This window comes from Microplitis demolitor, chromosome 9 (genome assembly GCF_026212275.2).
Source record: "Microplitis demolitor isolate Queensland-Clemson2020A chromosome 9, iyMicDemo2.1a, whole genome shotgun sequence".
In the NCBI taxonomy this organism is placed as follows: Eukaryota; Metazoa; Arthropoda; class Insecta; order Hymenoptera; family Braconidae; genus Microplitis; species Microplitis demolitor.
Genome location: NC_068553.1, coordinates 2,810,158 through 2,821,670, shown reverse-complemented (window position 1 = coordinate 2,821,670; position 11,513 = coordinate 2,810,158). Strand labels below are relative to the sequence as shown.

Sequence of the window (11,513 nt, the reverse complement as noted above, 5' to 3'; positions counted from 1 at the left end):
TCCGATTGAATCTGATTGAAATTCAATCGAAAACCTCGAACGCTCCCGAACATTTCTGATTGAAAATTTGTTTCTGATTGAAACTGATAGAATTCTGATTGAGTTTCAATCAGTTTCAATCGGATTCAATCGAAGTTTTTAATCAGGGATGTGTCGATACACTAACAAGATATGTATGTATAAAACTATTTTTGATATCAATTAATTAAAAAATTTACCTTCCATTTCAGCTGCCGAATGATCTTTTTTTTTAATAATAGCAACTTTATATAGGTTACCTAAATAATATTAGAAACATCTCTTAAGAATGGAAACAGGAGCTTAAAAATTTATTTTGTAAGTAATAGATTTTTATTGAATGATACAATACACGGAGACACATGTAATGTCTTCGAACTTGGTTGTTAGTTTAAATCATATTATCAACAAAACAATCTAAAAAACGTAGTTTTTAATATTTTTGTCAGGTATTTTTTATTATATTGTTGGTTACATGAGTCAAAACGTATTTAAATCTTGATTTTGATTCCTAACCAAGGCCAATCGAGGCTCAGATTTTTTTTTCCGTTTATACATTTATAAATTTTTACTGAATTATTATAATCATTTTCCCACAGCGTGCATGGCCTCGTGTTCCGCATAGGTCACGCATGTACCTTGTAAGAAATGTGAAGAGCAAATATTTCCTTCACAACAGCCATAACCTTGTGATGGATGGCACTAAAAAAAAAAATTATATTTTATGCCTTTTTCATTTTTCAATGGAAATTGTTTTACTGTATCAAGAAGTAAAAACGATAGATTTTTTTTATCAACTTTCAATTAACGTACTGATAGGAAATTAAAAATCACAGAAAAAAAAATACTTAGCTGCGAATTGTTAAAGGTAAAATTTAAAAGCTTATAGGACTATGAAGTAAAGAGTATCAAATATTCAAATTTCGCAAGCTTGCTTGAGATTTAATATCAACTTTAATTTATTGAGTGTTGAATTTAAGGGTTGAAATGTCAAAACTTGATTTTACAAGTTTAAACTTTTATTAATTAAGTTTAGAGTTTTTTTTAAATTATTCACGTCTACTTGTATTTTTTGTTTTCTACTATGTTATAATTATAACTTACCCAACCGCCAGGACATGATGCATATACACCAGGATAGATAACAAACAATACCAAAATTGATAATAATAAAATTATTTTCGACATTTTTCTAGTTTTATTTCCTAAAACAGAAAAATAAAATAATTGTTTGATTTAAATATTGCAGCTAAACTATTAAGATACTCTGTAAAAAATTTGCGGAGTAAACACGGAGTGAATAACTTTTTATTTATTCACTCCCCTTTACAATGAATTTCGTTCCAAAGGGAAGATTCAGAAAATATTAGTCACAGAAAAAATTACTAATGTAAAATGAAGTTATAGGTTTTTTATATGCAGATATTTCTATTGAGTACTTATGAGCTGTCTTTCCATAAATTGTCACGAAATGATTTTAAACAATTCTTATCAGCCGATAATAAAACTATTTACAAATACAATGTATCATCCACATCAATCATGCTACAAGTTAAGATTTCATATTGTACCGTAATATCAAATATTCCCGAAAAAAATTATGTCACTATAGCTATTCAATAATTTAGGTTTACTACCATGAATTACTGTCTAAATATGAATTAGTGAAAATAAGTGAATATTCACTAATTCCAAGTGCGAGCCAAACCACTAATTTCAAAAAGCGGTTTGATTAACATTCCGAATTAGTAAATATTTATTTACTTATTTTACATATTCATGTTTAGAGAGTATATGAAATTATAAGTTAGTGAGTTACTAAAACATTTTATAAATTAATAGCATATTATTATTGGTTTAATTAGAAGTATCTGAATCAATTATTTACAGTAATTATTATATTTTTTATCATCAGCTGTTTCTGCTAAATATATATTTACTTAGTTATTAAAACAACGGAACACTGAGTGACGGAGTGAATTCGCATTGAAATATAATCCGTATTCACCCCTGATTTTTTGCAGTGTAAGATGAAAATACTGTAATTAATCCAGAGACTATCGCATAATTTATAAAAAATATTCTACTATATTATTTGTAAATGAAGTAATATAATATAATATAATATAAATTATAAGTAAAACTATACAAGCAATTACTATTTATTACCGATTGTTGTTTCCTGCAGTTTCACAAGCTTCTATGTGACCGATCCGGGGATTGCTGGCTTTTATTAATTAATAATTGTGTCCTTTGACATTTCCAATGATAACTTCTGTTTTTTTGTGATAAATTGTTCTAAGACGCAAAATTTATCTTACGCAGTAGGAAAACACGGGTCATAGGTCTGGTAAGCAATATATGTAAAACTAAAACTCATAGATCATTTCTGTAAAAAGTATTTTAAAGCTTGACTAATAAGCTTTCATTTATGACCTCAAACTCTATGTTTTAACCATTTCTTCCAATGATTTAATTGCCTTGAAATTTTTAATGCAATCGAAAAATGTTGAAAACATGGTTTTCATTCCACATAACTTATGCATTTCTCATTAGATCACATTAGTTAAATCGCGTAATTTTATATCGGTTGTTGCTATAGGATGAATTTTTATTAAACTGAAATTTAAAGATAGGTCTTCTAATACCTGAAAATGTTCGCTAAAATTATAAGTAATAAGTGGTATAAATGCTTTGTTATTATCATTATTTCTTTCTATGTAAGAGTTTAATATTACATCATTTGTCAACGCATTACAGCCAGGTCCAATCCGTAATAATTTGGTAACATTTATGAGTTTGTTTTCTACTACATCTCCGCATATGATTTTTATAGTTTCTGGTATTGGAGCTGAATACAACCATTCATGACCATTCTTTAACTGTATCCAAGCTGTATGTTGCATTGTTATTACTTTAAGATCGCCAGCGTTTTTATCGAATTTTGAAGGATCATTTACTTAGATTTTACTTAGACAAGAATCATGCTTTTGAATGTAATATTTAGGATGAACCGTTTTAAAAAAATATATATGACAGAGAGACTAATCTTGCCAAGTCTGGTCGCACCTAGTATTATGGTCGAATATTAGGGCGCCACTGGAAGATGGACTCGGCCTTCCAGAACCGGATGTTGGAGGATTTTATTTTTATTAATTTAAATTAATTTGTTACTCAGGGTCGTTCGTAATATTTTGTGAGTGAGAAGAGGAATCGTAGAGTAGGCTGAAATAATGTTAATTCAAATTTTATTTAGTTTAAGCACCTTGCTTTATTCATTACCTTTTGACAATAATTATTTCCTTATACTTATGACAAACTAATATTTTTCTATGACAAACTAATTTCCTTATGACAAACTAAATTCCTTATGACAAACTAAAATTCTTATGACAAACTAATTTTTCCTCGTCCCCTGGACGGATTCTTATGACAAACTAAATTTCCTCGTCCCCTGGACGGATTCTTATGACAAACTAAATTTTCCTCGTCCCCTGGACGGATTTCCACACCCACACACCCACTGAATTTATCTCGTCCCCTGGACGGTAAGCCTTAACTTTAATTTAAAAACATCCCCTGGATGTGTAATTATTTAAAATAACCTTATCATGTCCACCGGACCTAAATCACAGACACAGTTTTCTTTACTTAAAATTATTGACTCTACTTTGAACTCTATTTAATTTATGACTTCATTTCCTTTTACTCAATTAATAAACTTGATTTTCAATACAAAATTTCACCAATAAAATCTCCAATATAAAAATTTCACAACTATTAATTCTTACTTATTTACCTTGATTTATTTAATTCATTTATTAATTTTCACTGTCTTATTTAATTCAATTATATTTATTAATTAATTAATTTAGGTTTTAATTTAATTATTAATTAAATAATTTCCCACTGAAAATTTTCCCATTAATATTTGTTTTCAAAATCGGTATCATTAATTTACTCACTATTTCTGATAATTATTTTTACTCAATTTAATTTACTGACAAAATAATCCTTCTTAACTTTTACACGACACAAATTTACCGTAATTGTCTAGCGTTTTACTTTTGATTTTATAATTTTAATTAGAATTATTTCAACATTATTTTATAAATTTTTCATAACTAATTTAACGACTAGAATTACGTCTTAAATTTACTAGAATATTCGGCCGGTCAATTGGTGTCGCAAGGCCTTAATTTATGATCTTACATGCGGACAAATTTTGTCTAGAGCGGCCGACAGGCCTGAATACTTTTATTAAAATATTGAATTTATTTTAATTTATTTATTGGATAATTTACGCGGAAAATTTATTTTATTCCAGCCGAGAGGCCTCGAATGAAATAAATTTAGAGTTACAACAGAAAGACAAGTACACGGCAAAGAATCTACGGAAATTTCGAGAACGCGAGACGCGTGACTAAACTAGCCGACGGCCTTGAGTTACCAATCTAATTCACGCAACCAGTAGAAAGATGCTAAGTAATTAATTTATAATTAATTCGGCCCTCAAAATTAGAGGCCTTAATCAATTATAAATTTTACCTTATGAAATTTAGACGCGCTGCGTATTTTCCAAAAGCTGCTGCCTTTGTTCTGCTGGCTATTCTGGGCCTCTCAATTTTAGCGCCTCTCTCTCTCCACTCAAAAATTTACTTTATAACCTGATGTTTTCTATCGATGTACTTGTCGTCCCGACAACTCTCTTTCTGCTTTCTTCTCGTTCCGCAGTCCATTATATTATTTCACTCCCGTTCACCATTCCGGAAACTTATTCCCACTACCTTAGACTAAGGAAATGACGAACGGACGGGCCTTAGTGATCTATGCGACACCCGGTGACTAGTCGCAATACTACTCGTAACTTACGAGGTCATCGGCCGGTCATTGGCGGGAACGAAATTCAAATTCAAATTTATTTACTATTTTGTTTATTAAAATTACCCTGTCACAAATAAACTAATTTATGGTTTTTACAATTTCCCATGAAATGTTCATCGCTAGGAGCATATGATAATTTTTCATTGTTTGTTATAACATAGTCATGCGGATTTGAAATATATATTGCTAAATTTTGATGTAATATTCTCGGTGCGGGGATTATTCTATACGCTTTATAATTGCCTAATTCAAACAAAGGCACTTTGATAAGATAAATAAATCTATACTCTACTACACTAATTGTTACTTCGCTTATCTCTAAATATTTAAAGTAATTATCATCATGAAGAACAATCGGCATTCCATTTGCGCCCCTTTCATTTTGAATCAATTTTATAGAACTCATGAGTAGTTCTGGTGTCAATAATTGAGGATTTACTTAACCCATTTTAGCAAAAGTAATACATTGAGTGAACATATTAACATTCCTATTAAATTCTATCAAACCTAATTCAAGTTCTAAACACATTTCAGTTATCAAAATATTTTCTTGCAACAATTTTTCTTGTTCAACAAAAAAATGTATATTTTTATCAAAATTTTGGAAATTTGAGTTTATGTCAGCAAATTTTTTATCATGCTCTCTAAAAATACTTTCAGTTTTGTGCAAGGTTAATTGTAAAATGTATGTTTGATTTTTGAATAACTCCCCGATTCTTTTATTATCTTCATGAACTGCATCAATTTCCGAATTATAATAGTCAGCGTCATCCTGACTCATAGTTTCAAAAAGTATTTTAGTGATTTTACCCACAAAGTCAAAAATTCCCCTTTCATTTCTAATTAAGATAGGTACCCCTAAAGCAGAAAATAGTTTATATTTATTTTGTCTAATACTTTCTAATTGACTTTTTAATCTTAAAATTAATCGTGTTTCTGTACAATTATTTTGCCATATTGAGTCAACTTTATTGATGCTTCTCAAGAGTTCCGATTCTTGAAATGATAGTTCATCAAGACTGCAATAGGATATAATATCGGTTTGATGTAGATTTCGTGAAAAAACCTTACATCTTCACAAATATTCCATGTGAACATTTGGTAGAGTAGAAAAATTTAGTTCCTCGTAATTTTTACCTTCTGATTAGACCACACAAACTACGATTCTGAAACAAATTGATATTAGCATATTTTAATTTATTAGCATGCACTACTATACTTTTATTTCTTTTTTCTAATTTGTAGTTAACGTCAGATAATTTTTCGATTACTTTATAAGGCTCTTCAAAAGGCAAATTAAGAGCGTTAGTCTTATCATTGGCACTACTTTACTTTCGTAACCATACCAAGTCACCTACTTTAAACTCTTTTGGATTTATCATTCTATCATACCGTGTTTTCGTTCTTTACTTGCTTTCCAACATAATTCGTTTACTTTCTTCTACAGTCTTCTTTATTTTACCTTGTAGGTCGGATAAATATTCTTTATATGTAATATTATTAGTCCTTAGTGATGATGAATCTTTAGCATTAAATCCAAAAACTAATTCAAATGGTGTGAACCCTGTACTTTCATGCTTGGAAGTATTATAATATAAATTTGCTAGATGAATCTTCGTATCCCAGTCATCAGCGTTTTCATTAGAAAAGTGACGCTAATAATCTTTTAGTACTTGATGACTTCTTTCTAGACTGCCATTACTCTCAGGATGAAAACTTGTCGTTGTAATATGATTAATTCCTAACATTCTTTGAAAATTCTTCATCAAATCGCTAGTGAAATTCGTACCTCTATCTGTTAGTGTATTATGTGGAAAGTTAAAATAAGTTGCGTAATGTTTCAGAAATTCATCTATAACCGTAGAAGCAGTCATGTTCGGAACTGGTGCCCCCACGAAATATTTCGTTAAACAGTCTTAAATTGTTAAAATGTATTTATTACGTCTCTCTGTTAATGGTAGCAGTCCACAAATATCCATTGCAATTTTATCATTGAAACACTTCGGAATATCTGTGATTATCGGTGGCACTTTAGTTGGATATATGTCCACTTTATTCTTCTGACATACTGGACACTTCTTTAAGTAGTTTTCAACGTCTTTTCTTAAAGTATTCCAAAAATAGTTCTGAGAAATTCTATAATAAGTTTTCTTTATTCCACCATGACCTCTTAGGATACTGTCATGGTTTTCTTTCAATATTTTTCCAATTTCTTCATTCTGAGGAATTATTCTCTCTTTATCATGCAAAATTATCAGAGTATTTGCTCTAAAAAATATTTCTTTCCATGTTTTTTCTATTTCTTTCTTAGGAAGTCCAGTTGAGCACACCCATTATGATCAGCATGGAGTTCCTTAAATTTTTCAGCAATACTTAAGTATAATATCTCAAATATTTTTTCACGTAATTCTTCTTTTGTTGTGTGAGCATTCACTTCAACAATTATATGAAATTCTCTATTTTCTTCACCATAATAAACTTCAATCGACCGGGATTTATTGTTTCGGACGAAAGAAACATCAACACTACCCTCAGGTATTGATGAGTTCGCCAGATATAATTTTTTTCCTAATTTAATAACATCTTCTTGATTTCTGAGTTCTTCTAAGTGATCTTCAATTTGATGTTCCAAATCTTCAAGGTGATGATCTTCCTGTGAAGCTTGTACTTCTGTTGGGCGTAATTTTTTATTTCTTTCACCACTAGTTCCTGGTGTTTCTAATTTTCTTTTAATTCCTTTATTCTTCTTAATCTCCCGAGATTGACTTCTTAAATTACTTGCTTGTGTCTCATTATCTTCTCGTATTCTTTTTTCAGAACTAGATCTAATAGTTTTTCTTTTTCTTTTACTTCCCACTGTAAGTTCTTTGGTTTCGTCTTCTATTTCTGATTCTGAATCTATTAGATCATCAGCATTCATTCTTCTAAACACTAAGACAGGATTCCTGGATAGTGCATCAGCGTTTGTATTCAATTTCTCTTTCTTGTAAATTATTTCATATTCGTATTCTTCCAAGGTTATCCTCCATCTCAATAATCTTGAGTGTGGGTCTTTATGATTCATTAACCAAACCAAAGGACAATGATCTGTGCTAATTTTGAATTGACGTCCATACAAGTATGGATGAAAATGTATAACACACCATACTATTGCCAATAATTAAAGATCTTGTTGGCCCTCAACTTTCCTGATAATTTCAGATCGTTTAATCATGTAATCTTGAGGATATTGATGAATTACGAAATTTTTTTTTTTTTTTTCAATTTTTTCAATTTTTTAGTGATTTTTCAGAAACGACTTGAACGATCTATTTCGAAATTTCATCAGCTCTAGCACTTAATAAGCCGCCTCGAATGCAACTTCAACCATCTCCATCGGTTAATTTGTTCCAGAGATCTCGTTGGAGAAAGAAATAGTAAAAAACGGTTTTTTCGAAAACAATGGCAGACAAAAGTATTGTCGAGCTCTTCGAGCTCGAAAATGTATTGACAATAGTGTTTTCGAGCTCATAGAGCTCGGAAACAGCGGGAAGTTTTGGGGCTGGCTCGCAAGGTCAACCGACAGCCAGATTTTTTTTACATTTTTCAGGGGGTACCCTACATTTTGCCCGGAAAAATGAAATTTTTTTTTTGTGGCCATTGAAAATTTTGTCTATTTACTTTGAATTTCTAACTACTTTAATAATAACTTGTTACAAACTTTATAAAATTGTGTGATATTTTATCAAATTTTTAAAATGCTACCCCCTTTCCCACTAGATGCAATAGTGACATCATATTCTCTAGAGTTTTATGAAATGTTATAAAATTTTGTAGAATTTTATACAATTATATAAAATTTTATCAAAATATAACTTCCCTTATGAGATCTTACTATATATAATTTTATTGAATTTCATAAAATTCTACAAAATTGTATGAATTTTCAGAAAATTTTGCTCTGAAATTTTATAAAATTTTATGAAATTGTATAAAATTTTATATTATTTGAAAAAATTTTATAACAACATTTTTTCCCGGGTTACCATATTGTGTAGTTCTGCTGACAAGAAATTTTGATTTAAATGCGTTCAGCCCAAAGTAGTTAATTTAACTTTAACTCATTCTATTTGTTTTGACATATGCATATTTCCACTGTGATGCAAAATTTTTGTTTACTTGAACTAGATAAACTCTATAATGCTCGATGTCACTGGCTATTTAAGATAACTATTTGTTAACAAGCCTTGTTTTATCCATCTTAGCTCCATATATTTTTTTCACATTTGACTTTTTATCTCAAACAATACTCAGCGTTATTTTTTGACTTCGGAAATTTAAAATCTAGTAATACGTAACTTAAATTTTCCACTGTAATTTTACTTTTAAAGTAGAATATTTACTATACATATATATATATATATATATATATACTAACGCAAAAAATTAAAGGAACAGAAAAATTTTATACATTTTTTTGTGATTTTTAGAAGACTGAAACTTTGTGAAAAATACCCGTATCCAGATTGTAAAAAAGCATTTTACAGCTTAAAATCGCTAGTTTCGGTGCATTTTTATCAAAAGTTTTTGAAAAGTCTGTTTCTTACGCAAACATGAAAAATACCGCGAGACATAAAATTACAAAATTTGTTTTTTTTTTTTCTGAAGAGCCAACAAACCGTGGAAGAATTTTGTCAACTAAACCAATTCATAGGTTATTTAGCAAATTTATTCAGCTTCAATTTGGTATTTTTTTAACATCGTAGGACGATTTTTCGCAGAGATATAAGCCATCAAATAAAAAATGATCCTTTTGGCTTTGATCATGGATATTTAGGCTAGCAATAATCTCACAGTAAATTTGAGGCTGTGAATTAACTCTCTCCAAGACCCTCATATCACTTTTAAAAAAAAAATTTATTTTTCATTTTTAACATCAGAAGTAAGTACAGAAAAATGACTTCTTTTGGTTATTTAGTAAATCAACCGCTACTCTGTAAATGTCGATGAAAAGACTATTGTTGCCAGGAACTTATTTAGCTCAATGTACCCCCAACAACCCTGTAAATTTTCGAATTGATTTATCGAACCGTTTTTTGGGATTGATTGTTCAAAGTTTTGCTAAACAATTAAATTGAATCACTTTTAAGTCCATATAACTTAAAAACTAAAACTCATAGATCATTTCTATAAAATGTATTTTAAAGCTTGACTAATAAGCTTTAATTTATGACCCTAAACTTTATGTTTTGACCTTTCTTCCAATGATTCAATTCCCTTGAAATTTGTAATGCAATCGAAGAATGTTGAAAACATGGTTTTCATTCCACATAACTTATGCATTTCTCATTAAATGACAATGCTGTCACGTGTATTTTATTGTGAACAAAATGATCTGTAAATTTTACAGCTGTCTTATATTTTTACGACATATATTTTTTTATATGACCATGCATGGCCATGTATGGCTATTCATAGCTTGATATGCCTATATATGACTCGATATAACTATGTATAGAAAATTTCAATTTTTTTTTTCAATTATTTTGGCGACGCGGAGATTATCAGATATGCGAATAACTGAATACCTAATCGAAATGGAAATTTTTAATTCAGAGAAAAAACGCTAGAATAATTAATGACCGCACCCGCTTCAGTAGGATTTGAACCCGGAACCTTCCATACGAGAGACTGACGCTCTGACGACTAGGCTATACGACCGACAGTTACAACAAAGTTTAGTTGTGGTACCTAAGGTTCAAAGAATACAATCACTTTCAAAAAAGCAAAATATAATCATCAATATGCTGTTAGTGATATCAAAAAAATTTAATATTCGTTTAACACAACAATACTTGCATATAAGTAATTGTAATCGTTAGGTAAATTCTAATTTATATATATCCGTGAAAAATTAATCATACATGACCATGCGTGGCCATATATAGCCATACATGACCATACATGCAGCATATATGGCCATACATGGTTTTGTATGACTGTATTAAAAAAGTTTGTATGTCCATGTATGGCCATGTATGCTCCATGTGTCACCATATATGCTTCATATATGAGCCATATACGGCCATGTTCGGCCGTGCATGACTGTATTAAAACGTGTGTACGCCCATTTATGATCCTTGTATGACCATGTATGCTTCATATCCGGCCATGTATGATTCATTTTTCACGGGGTTTCAATCGTATCTGTGTATCTTATTATTATAATTGATATTGTCAAAGTAACAGCGATTACAATTATAATCTCATACTAATTAAATTTTCATTACTTTATTTACGTCAAGGTTAGTTTGGTACATTACCTATATAATTTTCTGGCAAATCAACTATCTGAAGTTCTCTATCGAAAATAATCGTTGTCTTCTTTTAACTCTCACTTTTAGAAAACGACTCTTATTTCATATCATGACTTTACACTAACATGTATCTATACACTAACAAGATAGGTATGTATAAAACTATTTTTGATATCGATTAATTGAAAAATCTACCTTCCATTTCGGCTGCCGAATGATCTTTTTTTTCATTCACAGCAACGTTATATAGGTTACCTAAATAATATCAGAAACATTTCTTAAGAATGAAAACAAGTGCTAAAAAATTATTTTGTA

At 29.8% G+C, this 11,513-nt stretch overlaps 1 long non-coding RNA gene across 1 annotated transcript; it reads right to left on the bottom strand.

The window, feature by feature from the left end:
* Nucleotides 1-455: 455 nt before the first annotated feature.
* On the bottom strand, nucleotides 456-2,212 carry LOC128668565 (uncharacterized). The gene is made up of 3 exons (XR_008404193.1): nucleotides 2,188-2,212; nucleotides 1,123-1,223; nucleotides 456-720 (listed from the first exon to the last, which is right to left on the bottom strand). It is a non-coding gene; the product is annotated as an uncharacterized LOC128668565 (long non-coding RNA).
* Nucleotides 2,213-11,513: the final 9,301 nt, after the last annotated feature.